Here is a 20,257-nt window from a genome sequence, read left to right as displayed (position 1 = left end):
TTTCTTATGGGAAGAGATAATGAGTTTGGTTTTGGGCATAATGAGAGCGAGGTGCCTGCTGTATTTCATTCAAGCGGATATGAATGATAGCAGCAAATGTGGAATTCACAAGTGCGTTTTCTGCTGCCGAGATCTGGGATATGCATGATGTCATGTGGAGAAGCCAATAGAATCAAAAAGAGTCATGCTGATGGCGTATTTTTCTCTGGTGTCAGTGGGAGGGGGACTGGGGCTCCGCTGTAAGGAGTGAGGGGAGTTTTGCAGTTCTGAGTGTCAGGCGAAGAGCTGTAAAGTGTGGAAGTCCTTTGTATGGAAGGAGCAGGAGAGCCCTGCTGTGGTGACAGATCAGGCAGTGGCCGCAAGGTGAATCTTCAGTAAATCTGAGTATCACCCGTACGGTATTCCAAAATTCATTTACTTCCAGATTGCATGTAAATAATCATGAATATTTTTTACACTACAGGTGCACCTATATATCTGAGTTTCTTTCTTTCCCTCACATACTAGAATAACTGAAATCTCTATCTAGAAGGAAGCTTAGACTTCCTATTGTCTGTACCCTTCACCCCACAGACAAGAAACCGCGATCCGGGGTATGTAAACTACTTGTTAAAGGTTTCCCGGCTATTTTGCTCCTACGGAAGGAGGAGAACATGTGTCTTACTGCACTGTGAAGGCACTTCATTAGCTCTCTTTGTTAGAAGACTCATTTATTTCTGCAGCTCCATGTTCCATTATCACTGTGAGGGGTGCCACGAGGAAACGAAATAATAGGTTATTCAGTGTGTCGATAGGATGTTTGGGGCTGTAGGTATGAGAAAAAGTGTTTAAGAAACATTATTTCACCTAACAAAAGGGGAGAGCCAGTGAGAGTCCAGATTTAATTCAGGAGCTCAGGAACATCGTTGAGGATTTATGTGTCTCGCCTGTTTTCTGCTCCACCATCCAGGGCAGTAATGATGCCTGCCCCGCCTCAGGTCACAAGATGGCTGTGGCGTAATCATGTTCGCTGAAGAAATGAGCCATGTCTTTCTAAAACATGGAAGGGATTTTCTAGAATGTCCCTAGTGGATTTCCCTTCAGGTTCACCTGAGTCGAATGCCCATCTTCTAGCTCCTAGGGAGCCTGAGGAAAGAACCATCTGGAAGGCAGAAGGCAGGGCTGAGGATTATGGGAAACCAGTTTTGTCTACCACATGTACACAAGCAAAGTGTTGAAGAAAGAGATTTGGGTTCTCATCAGGTTCCTATTTTGTTTCTGGCACTTCAGATCCCATTATTTTCCTGTTTTGCCAGACTCCAGCAGGCTCACGTTTGATGAAATGCCTGAGGTGTGTTCTTTGAGGATGTTTCAACATGGCCAAACTGCAAAATGATAAATGAAATAACGGACATATGCCATTTGGATTTACATAGTTCTCTCATTTTAGGGGTTTTGCTTTCCCAACTCATCTTTATGTGCATTCACATAGATTTTTCTAATGATCTTGTATAAATTTGGTTGACTGTAAACGCTCAACAGTTAAATTACATTTCAGGAATCTTGTGTTATATCGCTTCAGTAAATTCTTTGCCTTTCTTCGTTTATTTTGGTGAAATGTTCACAGAAGAAACAGGACATTCCAGGTTGATGCACTCGTGCACACCAATACTCTTGCTAGAGCACCACTTAGACACCTGAAGGCATCTCAATTAAGCAGAATTACCATCCAAATTAAGAAGCAGTCATTGCCATTAAGTATAATTAGGCTTAATTTGATTCCTTGGGAGACATTCCAAATAAGGGGGTTTCCCGATTAAGCACATGGTGACGAAGGTATATTACATATTGAGCATAAGAGAGGAGAATGGTTATATAAAGATTCCCAGACAGACTCTTGCTAGAAGCATTAGAGAGAGTCCTAGATAAGAAGTGTTGGTGTACTCAATCTGTACATTTGACGTGACTTGCAAACCTTTGAGAAATAAGGTGGAATAGAAAACAAAAATCAGTTTCTAATGTCACTTAGAGATTAGTTGATAAACTCCTCTTTTGTTGAAACATTAATCTCCTCTTAATGATTTAGTCTTTCCTGGTCTTATATTTGCTCTCACTGTTATATAACCAAGTGACATGTGTCAATTTATGCGAGGCATTAACATAAAATTCTTATACAAGATAATTATCATAGGAAGCTCAGTGGCTAGTAGCAATGAATATTATAATTTGTCATATTGTGTAATATCATCTTAAAAAGAATACGAGAAACATATATATGAATACACACACACACACACACACACACACACACACACACACACACACACATATGGACACCTGAGTGACTCAGTCCATTCAGCATCCAACTTTAGGTCATGATCTCATGGTTGGTGAGTTCAAGCCCCATGTCGGGCTTTGCTCTGATGGTGTGGAACCTGCCTGGGATTCTCTCTCTCTCTCCCCCTCTCTCTCTACCCTTCCCCTGCTCACACGCTCTCTATCAAAAATAAATAAACACTTTAAAAAATTTTAAAAAAATATGTAATTTTTTAAATTATATTAAGGTGATGTACATTATTATTGAATATATAACATAACATATTACCCACTATATATTAAATAATATATTAACTATAACTAATAATTATAAAACAGTTTAATACACATATATATATATATATATATATATATATATATATATTTTAGGAGACCCTGTTATGTAATGTGTTCTAGGTAGAAATTAAAAAGAAATTTTCCTCAAGATTCAGTTTAGCAGAGAAGCAGATTTCTAAGCAGCCAAGTACAACTGCTCCTGCCATACTAATCTAGTAAAAATCCAATAAAAATTAATTCAATAAGGAGATACTTATTTAACATAGATCCTTGTATATGCATTCAACAACTCAGCTTTCTCAGATAAAACTTGTGACAAGTTGTGTGACCAAATTCTTGAGAAAGTCATATATGGTTGATGAGTTATAGATAAGAGGAATTACCAGCAAATGCTCTCAAAAGTTCATCCCTGTGGTTTCCATTGGGAAGGTGAAGGGCAGACAGCTTTCCCTGGAAGCTTTGCACGGACACAGGCGGCATATGTCTGTGTATGCATATGTATACATGTACTTACATACACAGATTTATATCTCAAATGTGCTTCATGGCGACATAATTTTAGTACCTGATTTTAAGTTGATCTCCTTGGAAAGCATTTTGTTACTGTTAAACTCCTTGAGGATTTCAGTGATTGTAAGCATTTGAACTTTGTCTGTTCAGGCTTCTAAGACAAAATACCGCAGATGGGGTAGCTTAGAAACAAAGAGTTCCAGAAGCTGACAGTCCGAGATCTGGGTGCCAACATGCGAATACCCTTGTATGGAACATGGCATCAGTGTGAAGCACCTAGAACACTGTCTGCCCAGTGCTCCATGCCTCCCCTCCCCCCCTCCCTCCCTGTCCTTCCTCCTCCCCCTCCTCCCTCCCCCTCCTCCCCCCTCCTCCCTCCTCCTCCCCCTCCTCCTCCTCCTCCCTCCTACTCTTCCTCCCTCCTCCCCCTCCTCCCTCCTCCTCCTCCCCCTCCTCCCCCTCCCCCTCCTCCCTCCTCCTCCCTCCCCCTCCTCCCTCCCCCTCCTCCTTCCTCCCCCCCTCCCCCCTCCTCCTCCCCCTCCTCCCTCCTCCTCCCTCCCCCTCCTCCCTCCCCCTCCTCCTTCCTCCTCCTCCCCCTCCTCCCTCCTCTTCCTCCCTCCCCCTCCTCCCCCTCCTCCTCCTCCTCCTCCCCCTCCTCTCCCTCCCCCTCCCCCTCCTCCCCCTCCTCCTCCCCCTCCTCCCCCTCCTCCCCCTCCTCCCTACTCTTCCTCCCTCCCCCTCCTTCCCCTCCTCTCCCTTCTCCTCCTCCTCCCTCCTCTCCCTCTTCCCCCTCCTCCCTCCTCCTCCTCCGCCTCCTCCCCCTCCTCCTCCACCTCCTCCCCCTCCTCCCTCCTACTCTTCCTCCCTCCCCCTCCTCCCCCTCCTCCCCCCTACTCTTCCTCCCTCCCCCTCCTCCCCCTCCTCTCCCTCCTCCACCTCCTCCCTCCTCTCCCTCCTCCCCCTCCTCCCTCCTCCTCCTCCCCCTCCTCCCCCTCCTCCTCCACCTCCTCCCCTCCTCCCTCCTACTCTTCCTCCCTCCCCCTCCTCCCCCCTACTCTTCCTCCCTCCCCCTCCTCCCCCCTACTCTTCCTCCCTCCCCCTCCTCCCCCTCCTCCCCCTCCTCTCCCTCCTCCACCTCCTCCCTCCTCTCCCTCTTCTCCCTCCTCCCTCCCCCCTGCCTTCCTCCTCATCCTCCTTTTCTTCTCCATTGCTATTATTAATGACTACATTTAAAGAGCTGTAAATCAGACCCTGAAGGACAGGTAAAGGGTTTAAGTTTTGTGCAAATGACAGTGGGTGTCAAGAAACAGAGGAAAAGAATGGCATTGCCATGTATATGTCTCAGGTCACTCTGTCAAGAGTCAGGTGGGCACAGTTGAAGGACTCACGATTGGAAGCAGAAGACATCAGGGTTTTGGTACAATTGTGAAAGATCATATGAGCCTCCATCGGGACAGTGGTGTCAGGATTGGAGAAGAGGAGATGAATTTGAGAGGAATTTAGGGACTAGGTAATTAGATACAGCGATTTACACATTTATATCACACCTTCTATTAAATGCACAACTCGTACTATCCAAAGAAAAAATAAGAAGTCTTGTTTTTTTTTTTTTTTTTTTTTAAATTTTTTTTTTTTCAACGTTTATTTATTTTTTTGGGACAGAGAGAGACAGAGCATGAACGGGGGAGGGGCAGAGAGAGAGGGAGACACAGAATCGGAAACAGGCTCCAGGCTCCGAGCCATCAGCCCAGAGCCTGACGCGGGGCTCGAACTCACGGACCGCGAGATCGTGACCTGGCTGAAGTCGGACGCTCAACCGACTGCGCCACCCAGGCGCCCCAAGAAGTCTTGTTTTAAACTTAATGCGTGTAAGAAAGTACAACCGTGTGTTAGACTTCTTTTCGGGGAGGGAGCATTAAGTTTTATTACTCAGGTTTTTTTTACATAATGTGAAATAAATTCATACAGACGTAGAAAAGGCATTCATTTGCATTCAAATTATTTCAAAGTTAAGGTAGAACGAAATATTTCACCTAACAGTTTGTGGTGTTTTGAAATGGAGTTTGAATGGATCCAGTTCCATAGATTGTATTGACCCATCGGGGATTCCCAGACTGGTGGAGAGACCGTGAGACATATGATTATCCGCTGTAATACTGTGCCAAGCGTCCCCGTCGGTTCTGTCACAGACGCCTTCCCAGCCCAGAGCCATGATGGGCTCTATTTAATGGCTCCATTCCGTTGTCTTCTGTGTCACTGAGCTCCTGTGGAGAAAGTCACGTGCCGTGCCAGCTTCCCTTGGTGGCACACGAGGTGCCCCCTTAGTTCTTGCTGGCCATCGTCATTAATCTTGATATGGATTCGTCGTTCCCCCCTTGTCCCCTCTCCAATATGTTCATCTCTCTGCGGCAGCCCTTTTATCGCCAGCACCGTCCCCATCAGCACTGCTTAATAAGCGTATCCTGTTTAGGAACAGAGTTTGGCTCTTTCCTTCTCGACTCTGTGTAGGCGCCGTTCCTGGCATCCTTTCTGTCCTGCCACACGGGAGCCTGCCTTCCACGATTGCCGCTAACGGGTTTTTCCGCCACACTCCAACTACTGCCTTGTTAACCGAATTTAGTTATTTTTGTCATCTCTTCTGAGTTCTCCAAAATAAAATAGAAGACGGGGTCCATGCTTTTGATTTGCTTGCATTTTAAGTCAAAAATGAATTACACACACACACACACACACACACACACACACACACACACGTGTATAAATACATATACACACATGATGGAGACAGCATTTTTTTAGAGACAGCATTTTTAGAAAGACTGACCTGTTAGTAGTGTGCAGACCACATTAAAAAGTTAAAAAGTAAAACAAAGCAAAAACAAACAAAAAACACTGCAGAGGTGTAGACAGATGATCCACAACGTTTTACTTGGTGTGAGTGATGATGGTTTAGGCTGGGATAGTGATTATTTATAGAAATGGAGAAGAACAAAATATCCAAGTAACACTACTGTGAGAAAAGTACACAGATTTACTGATTTTTTTTTTGAATAAAAGTGGCTTTAGTGGAGGAGACTTTAATAATTGTATGTCCAGAATCTGGAAAGGATGAATCTTCATCCTCATGACAGAAAGGTGGAAAAGTTTTTTTTTGTTGTTGTTTCTGCTATGTTTTCTATGGGCGCGCGTGTGTGTGTGTTATTGTAAAAAGAGGCAGAAATAGCTTTTTCTCCCACTTAGGTTTATGTGTCTTAGAAGTAGTCACTGTTTTTCGTCACCTTTTGCCCTTTAATATGTTTTAAGTACTTATTTCCTGCATTAAAACACATTTCCTTTTGCATTTTTCTTCTTTTCAGGGCTTTTCTTATTTAAACACATTAATAATTACACAAGTAGGGAAAGCAATACAAAACTTACCCATTCAGTGTATTTTTGAGCCACACACTCTTGATAATTGGTAAAGAGTGGTCAACAGAGCAGCTACAATCTCTGCTGGCATGGAGGTGCCACTGCAGAAGGAAGAGAGAGGGAAACCACCCATGAACTAGGTGAAGTCACATAAAGGAGGCACACAGCAAGCAGTTCCTTGCAGGGATGCGGGACCCATGACGGCACACTGATTTCCATCAAAGCGCACCTTGCGAGAAAGTGGCTGTTGTCATGAGAACACTCAGAACTAATAGAACTGTCTAGTTAATTGTTGCTACCATCCTTCCAGCTCATTTCTCTTTTTCTCTGGCCTCTCTTTACTTCCTTTCCTTCTCCCAATCACTTGAAGAGATGTTTAAAATTTGGGGATGGTCTCTCCCCACACACATGATTGTGGGGTCATATAGGGCAGTGGAAAGGTGTAAGGAGAACCAGGTATGTTACTTAAAGCCCCAGGTTCCAGCCTTTGCCCGTTTCCTAGCTGTGTGGTTTCAAAAAGACATAAAGTCTCTCTGTCAGTTGCCTCATTTGCCGCATAATCTGAATACTGATAATACTATGTAGACAAACTAATGGTATTTCTCCATTTGTCAGATGAATGTGCATATATGGGAATACTTCTAAGTTATTAATGCTACTGCTACAATTACAGGATCGCCTCCTAGTCTCTTCTCCGTACGTGGAGTTTCTTTGCATTCCATTGCTTGGAGGACTCTCTTCTCTGATGAGAGTGATCAGTCATGTAATCAACTTACCTGAACATAGTACTGCAAGTCCAGAAAGCCCAGGGCATTTCTGGGGCATCCTAATAGCATTTGGCGTAGAGAGATACAGAGAAGATTCGTTCTCTCTTGCTCAGCAGTCTGTTGCCCCTCCTAGAGCCTTCCTCTGAGTTCATCTTGTCATGCAATCCAGAAAACATCCTTTATCCTAGACTCATTTCCTCCTCTGTCACCTCTAGTTGAGCATGTTTTCTTCACGCCAAGACCTTCTGGATACACTCTCCCTTTTCCACTAGTGACTCTTCTAGGTCAGCCACTTCTGTCAGCGTGCACCATGTATTGCTGTGAGATAGCTCAGCTGTTTGTCGTATTCTGTTCTCCACCGTCCTAATTTATCTTCCACAATAAATGGGAAATATCTTTTCTAAAAACTAAATATGTGTATAAATGTGCATGTAATAAAACAAATACATGATCGCTGTTTTGCAAAATCAAATGACACAGATAACTAGAAAACAAAAACCAAAGGAACTAAGTATTTCAGTCCCAAAGATGAGCAGTGCTGACTTTCGGTGCATACTTTTTGTAAGACTTTTATCTCTATGTTTGTAATCACAAACACATATGCAAGAACATAGTTTTCCTTTATTTCCTTCCTCTTCCTTCCTCCTTTTTCTTCTTAATGACATCTTCTAATTTTAGATATGCCAAAATTTTACAGATCATTGTTACTTTATAATGCACTGCATATATATATATATGTATATATGTGTATATATATGTACATATATATGTATATACACACATATAATGCAAATATATAATATATATCCATATATAATTCATTTATAATGGATGCAGGATATATATCTATATATATCTATATCTATCTATCTATATATATATATATTTCCATCCTAATGTAATTTGTATATGTAATTACATATATATATATATGTAATTTGCCATTTTTAATAGGTGCAGAGTATTTAATTCTATCAGCTTCTTCCTTTAAACAGGTCTTTAGGGGCGCCTGGGTGGCGCAGTCGGTTAAGCGTCCGACTTCAGCCAGGTCACGATCTTGCGGTCCGTGAGTTCGAGCCCCGCGTCGGGCTCTGGGCTGATGGCTCAGAGCCTGGAGCCTGTTTCCGATTCTGTGTCTCCCTCTCTCTCTGCCCCTTGCCCGTTCATGCTCTGTCTCTCTCTGTCCCAAAAATAAATAAACGTTGAAAAAAAAATTAAAAAAAAAAAAAAAAAATAAATAAATAAACAGGTCTTTAGACTGCACCATTCTCTGTCATCATGAACAGTGCTTCAACAGACATATTTATGTTCGCTGTCTTGGCCACTATTTCAGTAGGTTAAAGTCCTTGAATTAGAATTATAGTAATAATTTACACACACTTATAATTTTGATGCTTATTGCCCAAATACTTACCCTGTGCTAAAAGTGTGCTCATGGAAACTCCCACCGCATTGTATAGATGTCTGCATTTCAACAACATTGAGAACAAAGATAAAATATGACTCTATTGTATTTCAGCATTATATCCTCAGTAATTCTCTATGGTCCATGGGAGAAAGTCCTTTTCGTAAGATCTTTCACGGCAGGGCAACTGACATCGCTCCACTCTCATTTTATCACTTGTTCCTGCATGCTTAGTCCCCAGCCACGCTATTAAACTCTCGGATCTTGAAAAGTATTGTACTGCTGCAAGCTCATGCACCTGTTCATACACCCTGAACAAAAACCAGGTACTGGGGTGAAAAATGCATGTTATTGAATGATTGAAGCAATATTTATCATCAGAGTCATGGCAGAAATTCTATACTTTGTTGCAAACCGATGAACTAATTAATGGGTTGACCATATTCTTTATTATCTGAACCAAAACTCTTTTAAAGGATAATGTATTAATAATAAATCTGGAAACAGTCAAAAACTGTAACTATCCAAGTAAAACAGGACCTGTGTCACCCTGTGAAGGGACAAAGGGAAAAATATCCACAAGTAGAAGAAACTGTGTGTTATTTTCCCTTCTGTAGTTGTAAAAGGATTACTTCCATACTCCCAGAATTTCAACGGAAGGCAGGAGAAATGGTCAAATCTCCCAAAATACAGGAAAAATTCCCCAAACAGTAATAGCGTTGTGTGACCAATTCCTAACTTGCTCAAAGCTACACAATTAAACATGTGTCTTTTTAAAATGTTTTTTATTTGTTTATTTATTAACGGCACACAATGTAAAGGTACATCTTAGGAATTTTAAGTGAAATGAAATAAGTTACTTAAATTACCTTCTGCAAGCAAGCCTCTGTCTGTCACATCTTTGAATTTACACTCTCTTGCACGGTTGAATGGCCTGTAGTGAGAACTAATAAATGATTTTTAATAAATGGCTGTAATTATGACCAAGCTTTTACTGTTTTATATCACTGGGGAGGCAAAGAAGGTCGTGCCTTAATTGAAGTTTTTGTTTGTTTGTTTATTTTGAGAAAGAGAGACAGAGACAGAGAGAGAGGGAGAGCATGAACAGGGGAGGTGCAGAGAGAGAGAGAGAGAGAGAGAGAGAGAGAGAGAGATCAAGAGTCCCAAGCAGGCTCTGCACTGTCAGCACAGAGCCCGTTGTGGGGCTCGAGCTTATTAACCAGGAGAACATGACCTGAGCCAAAATCAAGATTCAGATGTTTAACCGACTGAGCCACCCAGATACCCCTTTGTAAAAATGTATGTGTGTGTGTATATATATATATGTAACTATTTGCAGGCCAACAGTGCTACAAATCTACATATTATTTGTGTCCTTAACAGCTGCATATTTTGTACAAATATGCTTCCAGATAAAGTATTATTTTCATCAGAACATGTATTGCATATAACACAAAAGGTGCATTTGACACTATTAAGCTCAGTTGTGGTTAATATCTTGCAAGCAGTTGGCTTCCCCATATTGTGTTACATTGCACTTGCTGGTCTGTATTTTTGCCAATTACCCAGTGGTTCCTAACGAGGCGCAGACTTAAAAAGAGAATATTCCAGAGGTCTGGATACTGTGTTCTGCTTGCCTTCACAATCCACTAAGTGATGACTTGATGTGTGTATTTGAAAGACCGTGTTAATGACCTGGTAATTGTTTTTGCTGGTTTGCACTGAAGTGTGAAGTGTGTTGATAACTGTCCCCTGGCATTGGAGGGGGAGCAGAGAGCCACACTGATTCTTACCCTGTGGCCATCTCTCCACGGTCAGATGCTGAACAGCTGTCCATAGAACGGAATAAATCTGTGAGGCGGAAGAGGGATGTAGCATCGTACCTTCCTTTTAAAGGTGCTTACAGTGGAGAAACACGATGATTACTATTTTCATAATAGGTGGCAGCTGGCCCCCATATGGCTTCATTGAAGTCAGTGAAGTCATTTTGAACTTATTTGCAATAAGAATTTTTTTGTTGTTGAAAAAAAGGCTTATATTTCATATGACACGTTTTTTCAGATGACTGAACCAATGAGATTATCTCACAGGATCGCTTCTAAATTCAACACCGTGAATGAAACTGTTCTTAATGAAATATTTCATGTTTATAAAACCCACTTAGGACATTTGGGATTCTGAAGAGTTCCAATGTCTGGTGTCATCGGGTATGGTGAGAAGTCTTCTGTAAAGAGGGCAAATATGGAATAATATAGGTTTTTTTTTTTTAAGTTTTTTTTTTTTTTTTATTTTTGAGGGAGAGAGAGAAAGAGAGAGCAAGCAGAGGAGGGGCATAGGATTTGAAATGAGCTCTTTGCTGACAGCAGAAACCCTGATGTGGGGCTCTAACCCATCAACCATGAGATCATGACCTGAGCCGAAATCAAGAGCAGGATGCTTAACTGACCTAGCCACCCACACACCCCTAGAAGCAGTTTTAATACCACATTTGACTGATTTGCAGAGCCCTATATAGATACATGATCAAGATACTCAACCATATACATTTCATCTAGAAATGTATGACACCAAAGATATGCATCTTGCTATACACACACACACACACACACACACACACACACACACACGTATATAAGCAATGTATATAAATAATCAAATGAATGAAAAAGGAAGGGAAAATTAAAATTATGATTGGCACATAATTGAAATAAAAAACCCTGACATTTGAATGAAAAGTCCTCAAAAGTTACAAACAGAGAGGGAGGGAGGCAAACCATAAGAGACTCTTAAAAACTGAGACTGAATTGAGGATGGATGGGGGGGGGAGGGAGGAGAAAGTGGGTGATGGGCAGTGCGGAGGGCACCTGTTGGGATGAGCACTGGGTGTCGTATGGAGACCAATTTGACAATAAGTTATATTTAAAAAAAAATTAAAAAGTCCTCAGGAGCAAGCATATATACACATACATAAATATTTTAAATTTATATGTGAAATGAGTGTCTCTTGATGCAGGGTTCAGGAAACTGAGTGACGGTTATGTAAAATCTTCAGCGAAGCAAGCTTTTACTAAGTTCTTTCAGATATGGAATTTTCACAGTGGAGCTCACGTATCAGCTGAAATCATTGGGCGCCCACACTTTGCCTGTGCCCTCTTGCCCTGCCCGAGCTCAGCCTGCCTCTGCATACCTTCCTTGGGGATGTGCCCTTGGGACTAGTTGGCTGAATCCTCAGGGATAACATCTAGGCTGTGGTCTTCACTGATTGCACCCGATGTCTTGAGAATGAAGCGAAACCTCCACGTAGCTCGGCACTGAGAAATTTACCAACTTCTCTCACTTGATTCTAGATCCCCAAACACACATCCCAGCCCAGTTAAGCAGCACTGTTCCCTAACGCGCCCCTATTTTCCTCCTCCTGTGCAGACACATTTCTCTGCATTCTGCTGGGCCTTGTCCGGGCTTTGCTCACATTTCTCAATGCTTGCTGTGGCTTGTTCGTGGGCCCTGCAGCCCGATCCTGTCCACAGCTCTACGCAGGGCCTCCCTCAGCACTGCCAGCCTGCAGACCACTCTTCCTCAGCATCCGCCATGCCCCATGGCTCTTGGCATCACACAGAGGCACTCAGGGTCCTTCCCCCAGTGGCACTTCCTGCCATTGATTTGTCTACCACTTGTTAGGAAAACACCGGCAGTGCAGAGTATGTTCTGCTCAAGGTATCATAGTAGTTGGTCGGCGTCCTGTTTTTTCTGGTTACTCATGTGGAACTTTCAGTTTTCCTAGCCCTGGTTCTCTTGACATATGGTTCTGATGACTTCTGCTCCTCGTTGGATTTGTTTTCTGTCAATATTTTCCATCTGTGGATGTTCTGAAGCATTTGGTATTCCAGTTAACATAACCAGGCTAAGATAAAACCCCTCACCAACTCAACGAAACCTAGATGCCACCATCTGTTGCCCATTTCTACTGACCGGTCAGTTAGTCCTTTGGCCACCATGTTGAGGTGACTGTGGGAGTCTTGCTTCAGGATCTCATCATGGCGGCAACTGTGGGGCTGTCCAGTCCTGCCTATTTTTGATTCTCAGCCCTTCCCTTCTTTTGGACCTTTCTTCACCCCAATATTGGGTTGCTGTAGCAGCAAGCTCCCTGCCCCCCCAGCTCTGGCCCTCCTCCAGATCCGAGGCTGGTTTCCTCCAGTCGCCGTCTTCCTCAGACCCAACTGTGTTTATAGCACACACTTGCCAATGTGCCGTGGGCGTGACTGTACCCGATTCACACTTCGTATTAAACTAGCCAGAAGGTTTCACGGTGTTTCCTACCACTTTCGATATGTACCTATGTCCTCCTGGCTCCTCCTCCTCTTTCTCCACTTCTTCCTCCTTCTCCTCCTCCTTTTGCAAAATGTAAAACTTAAGCAGCTTTATTTTAGAATACAATTGCCAGAGGTTGTCATGGCAGAATTGTCCTGAAAGGAGGAATTTATCATAACAATGACATTCAATAATCATAAAGTCAACAGATTAAGATTATATGTCTAATATTTGTTTACTCAAAGTTATAGTATGAACTTCTGCAGATTCCCCCAAGTTTTATTGAGGTATATTTGACAAATACAAAATTGTATAGATTTAAGGTATAAAACATGATGTTTCAATATATGTAAACATTGTGAAGTGACTACCAGAATCAAGCCAAGTGACCTATTCATCACCTCACATAGTTACCTTTCCTTTTAAATTAAGGTAATTGAGTTCACCTTAATTGTGAGAGCAGTTGAAATCCATTCTTATGGCAAATTTCAAGTGTGTAATACAGTATGGTTACTAGTCACAGCGCTATACATTACATCTCCAGAATTAGTCATCTTGCATCATGAAAGTTTGTACCCTTTGAATAATATTGCCCTGTTTCCCCCACCCCACGTCCCTTTCTTCTCTTCAAGCTTTTCCTTTCATTGTTCTCACACAATAAAATATTATCCTCATTTCTGCCTCAAGTTGCTACTCTCATAAAGAATACTTCTTGTCTATCCTCTTTTTATATTTTGTCTATTCTGTGGAAAGCATTGACCTAGATGTGAATGAGATACAGTAGTAACGAATTTATAATATAACCCTTAAGAGCACATACATACACATATTGTTATTCTAAATTATTAATGTATGTTTTAGTTCTCTTTGGAAAATAAAACACAGAGAAAGTAAATGTCATCAAAATTCTATGATTTAATATATGAACAAATTAAGTTCTACTCTGCGCACCACATAGGAATCTTTTCTGCTTTTCTGTCACCATATAAATATGGATGTTTGTATATGCATGTATCGGTATATGTATTTATGTGTGTGTATATATACGTACATACGATGGAATGTATACACACATATATAAAGTAAAGACAAATATTATAAGCAATTCTTTGCTTAATTTTTACTCAATAAAACATGAACATCTCTTTCGATCTATTTGTTATGTGTCTACTCACTCACTTTAATATTTTCAGTGTCCGTTAAGTATGACTATACTAAAACTTGTTCAGCCATTCCAAGGTCATAGATTTTTTGGTTGTTTCCAAAATGTTGTTCTCACAAGCAGTGCTGCAGTGGCCATCACTGTTACTGTCATGGGTCCAGCAAAGTCCTGCTGTAGTTGTTGACTACTCAAAACCTGTACAGTCTCGCCTTCCCCATTAGGTTCTTCTTGCCTCGGTTGCCATGGATATCCTACCTCTAGAGCGTTGTCAGTTTTGAGGCATCTAGTCTTCTGACAAATTCTCATAATAGTAAAGAAGCTAAGGCACTAAGCAGATATAAGATTAGATTATGGATCAGCCACCTGTGTCACATACTTTGTTTTATAAATTGGCTTATCCGAAGAGGCAATTCATGACCTCCAAATTATTATAGAAATCCCTTAAGGGGGTGCCTGGGCAGCTCAGTCGGTTAAGTGTCCGACATCACCTCAGGTCATGATCTCAGGGATCGTGAGTTCGAGCCCCGCGTCAAGCTCTGTGCTAACAGTGTGGAGCCTTCTTGGGATTCTCTCTCTCCCTCTCTCTGCCTCCCGCCTGTCTCTATCTCTCAAAAATAAATAAATAAACATAAAAAAAATCCCTGAGGGTATCTGGGCAGCTCAGTTGGGCATCTGACTCTTCAACTCAGGTCTTGATCTCGGGCCATGATTTGATTTTGGCTCAGGTCGTGATCTCACTTTGTGAATTCGAGCCCCACATCCCGCTCTGTACCAATAGTGTGGAGCCTGCTTGGAATTCTCTCTATCCCTTTCTCTCCGCCCCTCCCCCACTCCTGCTGTCTCTCTCTCACAAAATAAATAAACAATTTTTTTTAATCCCTGAAAAGAAAGTGGCTAGTGTAATTCATACTTTAGCAAATTTGTGATGGTGGTCCTCCTATAAATCTGAAATACTGTCATGTTAGTACAGACCCTATTTAAGTATATTCTCATGTATCCATAAATTAATTTTATTGTATTTATCCCAACCTTACATTATCTGACGAAAGGCATTCAGAGTGGGTTTTTTTTTTTTCCTTTCCGTAATTAATTGGTTGGTTGGCTGGATGGTCAGTTGGTTGGCTTGCTGATTGGTTTTAGGAGTCATGTATATCTATTCCTTAAGTACATTCAGTTCTCCAGTGTCACACTTTAAAATCTCCTCACATGATGGACAGTAAAATGGCGTGTCTATAATATGGGGTAAACTACTCCTGGAATAGTAACCCTCTTCTAGGCTGTCTTCAACACATAATACATTTTCTGCCTCCATGAATTTCAAGAAATAAGCATCATTCATTTCGATTTAAAGTAAGTAACTTTCCATAATTGTATCAATTTCAAAGAAAACTCACATTTAAAAATTAATGAAAATAGTTCTGTTCTTCCATACCGATGTTCAAAGTGGAGTTACTTTTTATGCGCATTGAATTGACCTAGAGTAAAACACAGTTTATGTGGACCTCCTGACCCTATAGCGGGCACATGTGGGTTCTGTGAGTGGAGTATGTCAGTGCAGACATTCCTGAGTCAGAACAGACCTGTACAACGCACGTCAGATTTGAATCCTCTTAACTTAAGAAAATGTCTTCTGCATCAGGATCCACATGTCTCCCCGCTTCCGTTTGTCTGATTCAGGCTAACCCAGTTCTGACGATGTTTGCAGTCTACTTAGGGTGATTTAATTTTCTGATGTCTAAAGGAAGGTTAGCACAGTTCAGAAGGACCTTTACAAGTGCCTAAAAATGCTCTTTCTAAAAAGACATTTTTGAGAACCCCTTAATTTGGCATATACTACTTATTTCAAAGTGTAATGGAGATTTAAGATTCCTGTATTTAAAATACGTAAAACCTCAAAGTCTGTGTGCTGATCTGATTTTTAAGGAGAACGTTTACACCATATAGGTGGTATAAACCATCAGTTTTCAAGCTTCATATCAAGACATTTTTCAACTTTCCAGTAATTCTCTGTCCTTCCTTCCAAATAATAGTGCTGTTTCCCTATGGATAGCCCTGCTCTCTGTCACAGAACCACACCTCTGTGTCTCAGGGGTGAAAGGATTCCACTGTGACTGTAAAACTGCTTTTGCACGATTACTGTAATGGCCTCGCCATTCCGTCCAGTACTTCAGAACATGAGTCCACAAAATCCCCTTCCTTGTAGTCAAGGCTCTGTCATGGAACATCTTTCCCATTCTAGACCTGGGGTGTCAATGCCCCGCAGGATTGGGGAAATCTGTCCTCGGGTCCAACAATGACTGGCCTCACTTTCCAGTGTGTAAAACCACGTCTGGAATTTGGAAAGTGGGATGTCCTGAGGTGCCTGTGTCACAGTGGGCATGATGCTTACAACCACAGAGAGCATCAGATCCAGGCTGGCCCCAGGCTTGAGCCCAGAGGGGATGGGATGCCCTACAGTGAATAATTCTTGCCATCAGTCACGTCTCTATGGCACAGAATAACAAAGCACACTGTGGTTGAGTATCAGACCTCAGCTATGAATAGCAAAGACCATTATTTAAAAAAAAAAATACCTTTTTATACCTCTATTTAAAAAATCTGAAAAGATGGGATGCCTGGGTGGCTAAGTCGGGTTGAGTATCCAACTCTTGATTTTGAATCAGGTCACGATCCCCGGGTCGTGGGATCAGGCCCCATGTAGGGCTCTGCACGGAGTGCATGTTCTCCCTGCTTGAGATTCTCTCTCTCCCTCCCACTGCCTCTCTCTCCCACTTGTGCACTCTCTCCCTGTCTGTTAAAAAAAATCTGGAAAGGAATTTACCAATTCTGAAGTCATGAGTAGGGAAGTAAAGGGTGCTAACCAAGCCTGGTTGTGATGGAAGTCACATATCCAGTAAAATCTATTTTGTTCTCCTAGGTTCCCAGAAGACAGATAAGTTTGTTTCATCCACTGCCTCCTGGATCACTTACCCACTGTGTCTACCCAAAGGCTTAAAGCCAATGAATTTTCAGGCTCATGAATTTTAAAATGTATTTTGGCATAAAAAGTGTATTCATTTGTTGGAATTTCCAAATATCTTAAAGATGGGAGTGGGTGGGAGATACTACAATACAGAAAAGAAAGTGCCAGAAGATATTAGCTAATATTGCTGGAGAAATCAACCAATTTTAGAAACAGAAAGGCATTTCATCCACTGTTGTGCTGAATCCTTAAACACTCCATGTCACAGGCTCTGTTATTAGAGTTTTTGCCTTAAAGGTAAGAAAACGGAGTCATGAAGAGGTAAAGTGTACCTCTTTCACCACTATCCAGTGCTGCCTCAGCTCTGGAGGCGGAGGGAGACTGGTGCTTACGGTAGGTACAGGCTCGTCCTGACAGGTGGCTGGCGTGTCCTGAGAACAGGTGTTACTGTGTTCCCGTTGAGATGTGAGCAGGGATGTGCTGAGAGGGCCAGTGGTGCGATGCTGTTCTCCATTTCCAACCAAGGAAGCAGACGTCTCCACCACGTACACACGAGCTGCGTGTGCCCTCTTTGTGTGTCTGCTCATCACATAGTTACGACGTCCGTGGAGTGTCCGCGTGTCATCTGTCTAGGGCCTGGGAACACAGTGGTGCCCAGACCAGGTGCCGATAGGTGCCACGGAAAGCAAACAAACAAGTCAATGAACGGGTAAAATTTAACAAAGGGATAGAGGTTGATGAGGTCAAGGTCATGGAGTGTGGGTGTGACGTGTGCCAGAGACTGTGTGCAGGGCTGTCGCCTGAGCTGAGCCTTGGAAGATGTGAGGATGGGGGAGGGGAGGTCAGTGTAGGCAGTGCCAATGTCCTGTGGTAGGAGTGAGTTGGACGAAATGAGAAGCACCAGAAAGGCCAGTGGGGTTGGAATAAGTGGGTGAGGGCAGAAGTGGCAGGCTCTCAGATTTTGGATACATTCCTGAGGAAGAGGCTTCGGAAGACTTGCTGATGATTGAGTATGGGAAGAAGAGATCCAGAAGGTTAATACACAGCTCCAAGGCTTAGGAATTGGGCAGCTGGAGGGATGGCCATACTGTGGCCCCTTGTTTCCACACCGGATACCTTTATTCCTTTTTCCTTTTCTTCCTTTACCTGGCCTTTTACCTAGAACTCTTCCCAATCAAAAATAAGGGAAATTATAGTAAAATCTAAGAACGGGAGCATTTAAGGGGCACCTGTGTTGCTCAGTCGGGCTCAGGTCATGATCTTGCAGTTCGTGAGTTCCAGCCCCGCATCGGCCTCTGTGCTGATAGCTCGGAGCCTGGAGCCTTCTTCCAATTCTGTGTCTCCCCCTCTCTCTGCTCCTCCCCTGCTCATGCTCTGTCTCTCTCTGTCTCAAAAATAAATAAAACATTAAAAAAAATTTTAAGAAAAAGTTTTTTAACATTTTGTATTTATATTTGAGACAGAGACAGAGCACGAGATGGTGGGGAGAGGGGCGCAGAGAGGAGGGAGACATAGAATGTGAACCACGCTCCAGGCTCCGAGCTGTCAGCACACAGCCCAATGCAGGATTTGAACCCACAAGCTGTGAAATCATGACCTGAGCTGAGGTTGGACAATTAACCAACTGAGCCACCCAGGAGCCCCACTTTTTTTTCTTTTATTACTATCATAAATGTTAAACACATATAAGAAAAACATCATACATTTCTGTTAAATAATTGGTTTACGACAAAACAATTTATTCCTTTCATAAAGGTAGGCTCAGTGGCTTTGACTTACAGGTAGCAAATATATGTAAGTTAAATTACATTTTTCTCAAACTCAAGCTTATTAGTGTGAAATAGTAAAGTTACTCTGTAAATAGTAAATGAATAAGAATAGAAATAGAACCTACAGTTTTACACAGGATTGGAACGTATTTTCTTGTTGCATGATATGGCCAGGCACAAATACGGGCACAACGATAGAAAAATAGTGCACACAAGTGTTGATCTCTTGCCCTCTTATAAATCTGTGTACATACAAGAAGTGGGGTTTTTATAACTACAAACGTAAAACCAAGTGTATCTCTTTTATGTGAAAATTGCTTTTTTGCTTCACAATTTTTTGCTTCTCAGTGTAAATCTGACCTAAGCACACAAGACTTTCATTTTTTTTTTTTTTTTTACTGAATGGTGACTTTCTGTCTTCATTCCTGATGCTTGAAAACAAGACGCTTGCTCACACGTGTAAGAAATTCACCTTGCAGCCAAGGGGTTCCCGTTTTCTTAGATATGGCGGAATGTTCCTCTTCCTCAGACTCCAGGGGCTTGGGCAGGGGTGATGACACCAGACCACAGTTCACATTCCTGTTCTTCCCTCAAAGTCCAGCTCTCCAGCTGAACAGAAGATTTGGAGAGAGAGTTCCTCACCCAGCTCTCCACTTCTGTGAAGAGAGGGGAAATACTAGTTGGTCCCAATCTGTGGTTTTTCCAGAAGGTTTGAAAACGACAGGTGGTATTTGATGTCCTTCCCTGTTCTAGACCCAATCATCACTGGAAACGTTTTAGGATTTCCTTTTGCAGCATGGTTTCTCCAATGTTCCGATTTCCTTTTAAGTTCAGTTGTATGATTGTATCAAGCCAAATCATTTTCTCCACGGGGCTAAGGAAGCCACTTCGGCAGGTTCACTTGATGAGAAAGGACTGCTAACGCTCATTTCTTCCGCTTTTTCATTGTCAGTAACATTCTTTGTCTCAGTGTCCAGTCTTGAAACATTCTGAAACTTGTCTTTATCTTACCCGGTTAAGTATTTCTTACAGCATTGCTCAAAAGCTCTTCAGGAAGCACCCCACTGCAAAGCAAACAATGTGTGGTGAGGACATCAGGGTTTTTTTGTTTGTTTTTGTTTGTTTCTTTCAGCAGTAGAGGCAGAACCTTCCATGAGGTCAACAATCGATGGGAATGGTCTGTACAGATGCTGACACGAGTTTCTCCAAGATCTCTTGTTTCCGGACAAGAGAGCAAATCATTAAATGCATCTTGGTCTTTGCTTATTTAAAGCAGAAAAAAAAAATTCTTAAATTTCACCACAAGTTTTGTTAGTGGATCTTTTGACTATTGCCTTGATAGAGGAGCTGTTTCGTAGAGATCTTTCTCGGTAT

At 42.2% G+C, this 20,257-nt stretch overlaps 1 protein-coding gene across 5 annotated transcripts in view; it reads left to right on the top strand.

The window, feature by feature from the left end:
- Positions 1-20,257, top strand: part of CSMD1 (CUB and Sushi multiple domains 1) — a 2,044,057-nt gene that overhangs the window by 1,466,600 nt on the left and 557,200 nt on the right. The gene's annotated exons all lie outside the window — the stretch shown is intronic.

The sequence above is a fragment of the Puma concolor genome, chromosome B1 (genome assembly GCF_028749965.1).
Source record: "Puma concolor isolate L17-30 chromosome B1, mPumCon1.1.hap2, whole genome shotgun sequence".
Lineage (NCBI taxonomy): Eukaryota > Metazoa > Chordata > Mammalia > Carnivora > Felidae > Puma > Puma concolor.
Note: the sequence above shows the minus strand (reverse complement) of the source record. Positions and strands in the feature narration are given on the sequence as shown.